Here is a 2,500-nt window from a genome sequence, read left to right on the forward strand (position 1 = left end):
CTTTGGACAGAGGAGGAATCGAATAGACTTGCTGAGCTGGAGGTCTCATTCAAAGGGCGTAAAAACATCAACCAGCTCATCGCCGCTGAGCTCGGTACGAAAACCAACAAGCAGGTTAGCGATAAAAGGAGGGCACCTAGGAAAAGGTCGGCTTTGTCACAAACAGGTGCCCCCCCCGAAAGGAACACAAATCTAGCAAAGTTCCTGGAGGCGCAAACCGCTGCACCCGAGGCGAGATCAGGGCTAGGAGCGCAGTTGCGGATACTGGCTTCTAGGTTGGTTCGGGACACGGATGTCTCCAGGTATCCCTGCCTGGAGGTCATCAGGGCCTGGCTGGACGGCGATGCAAAGGTTAACGCCCTTGCTGAAACAAAAACTCGATGGACGCTTCTTCCTTTCAAGGATAAGAAGAAAATGTCTCGTTCCAGACAAGGAAAGGGAGAAGAGAAACCTATGAAACATCCTTTCAGATCCTGGATGAAAAGACGGGCAATAAAAAGAGGCACTTACTTGAGATACCAGAGCCTCTTCTCGAGAAGCAAACAACGCCTCGCCTCGATCATCCTGGATGGCACAGATACAGTCTCGTGCCCAGTACCACTCTCTGAAGTACACGATGCGTACAAACAGAAGTGGGAAGCTGAAACTCCCTACGTGGGACTCGGAGGTTTCCACTCCCTAATGAGAGCCGACAACGAGATATTTGAAACTCTTATCACTGGGGAAGAGGTAATCGAAAACCTGAAGGCCGTAAAAAGAACGTCGGCCGCGGGGCCAGATGGCATTTCCCGCAATGCCATCGATGAGGGGGATCCAGAGGGTGAGGCGATGGCAGCCTTGTTTAACACATGGCTGACTACAGGAGTCATACCTAACATCGTAAAGCGATGCAGGTCGATACTACTTCCAAAGACCATGGACCCGGAACAACAGAAGGATATTGGCAACTGGAGGCCAATTACAATCGGTTCAATGGTGCTGAGGTTGTTCTCGAGAGTAATGACGATGCGGCTGGCCACAGCGTGTCCTCTGAACCCGAGACAGCGCGGATTCATCTCTGCTCCAGGCTGCTCTGAGAACATCATGGTGTTGGGGAACATCATAGAGCAAGCTAAGAGACAGCAGAAGGACCTCGCAGTAGTATTTATCGACATCGCGAAAGCTTTTGACTCCGTTTCCCATAAGCACATCATCGATGTGCTGCAGCAAATGGGGGTAGACAGCCATGTGGTAGGATTGATCCAGGAATCCTACAGAAATTGCGTCACTTCAATCGAGGTGGACGGCAAAAAGACTCCCGACATCCGCATATGTACGGGAGTCAAACAAGGTGACCCCATGTCTCCCCTGCTATTCAACCTGGCAATGGACCCCCTCATCACCAGCTTGGAAACGCACGGACAAGGATTTCTGTCGGAAGGAGGCCGTGTGACCACCCTTGCATTTGCTGACGACCTAGTGTTACTGAGCGACGGCTGGAAGGGCATGCTGCATAACATCTCTATCCTCGAGTCCTTCTGCAAACTGACGGGCCTTAGGGCACAGGCTCGAAAGTGTCATGGCTTCCTAGTTACACCTACACACGACTCGTACACAATTAACAACTGTGTACCATGGGAGATCGGAGGGGCCGGTCTCCACATGATCAACCCTGATGAGTCTGAGAGATACCTGGGCGTGAAGGTGAACCCCTGGATAGGTATCTCGAAGCCTGACCTGACGGATCAGTTGCGGACATGGATCACGAGGATAGATGAGGCGCCACTGAAGCCCAGCCAGAAAGTGGCCATCCTCAATCAACATGCAGTACCTCGGCTCATGTACCTGGCCGATCACGCACAATGCAAACAAAACACCTTGAACGCCCTGGACTCCGAAGTTCGGAAAGCCATAAAGCTCTGGTTGCGCCTTCCTGCCTCGACCTGTAACGGCTTGCTTTACGCTCGTGCTAAAGACGGTGGACTGGGAGCACTGAGGTTGGCAAAGCTGATCCCATCAATACAGGCGAGAAGAATGCACAGGATGGCGAACTCTACGGATGTTATTGTTCGCAGCCTGATGCAAACAAGGAAGGCGACTGAAGATTTCGAAAAGCTATGGATTAAGGCTGGTGGCACCGCCGATTCCGCACCAGACCTATCCGAGCCAGTAACACCCATCGAAATCTTCTTTGAATCAGCAGCTTCGACTGGGTCGGAGAGGAGACCTCCTCCTAAACCCAAATACCCAGTCCCGTGTGACTGGAGACAGGAAGAGTTTTTGTCGTGGACAAAGCTGCCTGTGCAGGGTGCGGGTATACAGCACTTTCAGAACGACACCATCAGCAATGCGTGGCTGACATCCCACCGGGGATTCAGGGAGCGACACTACATCGCAGCATTGCAACTGAGAGCAAATGTATACCCTACTCGAGAATCCCTCGGAAGAGGGAGAAGAGGCGCCCTTATAATGTGCAGGAAATGCTCCGCAAAATACGAATCCTGTTCGCACATATTGGGGC

The 2,500-nt window shown here is 52.1% G+C and overlaps 1 pseudogene; it reads left to right on the plus strand.

The window, feature by feature from the left end:
- The window catches only part of LOC136724317 (uncharacterized), an 8,170-nt pseudogene that overhangs the window by 3,703 nt on the left and 1,967 nt on the right, over positions 1-2,500 (plus strand).

Source organism: Amia ocellicauda, unplaced genomic scaffold (assembly GCF_036373705.1).
Source record: "Amia ocellicauda isolate fAmiCal2 unplaced genomic scaffold, fAmiCal2.hap1 HAP1_SCAFFOLD_179, whole genome shotgun sequence".
Classification (NCBI taxonomy): Eukaryota; Metazoa; Chordata; class Actinopteri; order Amiiformes; family Amiidae; genus Amia; species Amia ocellicauda.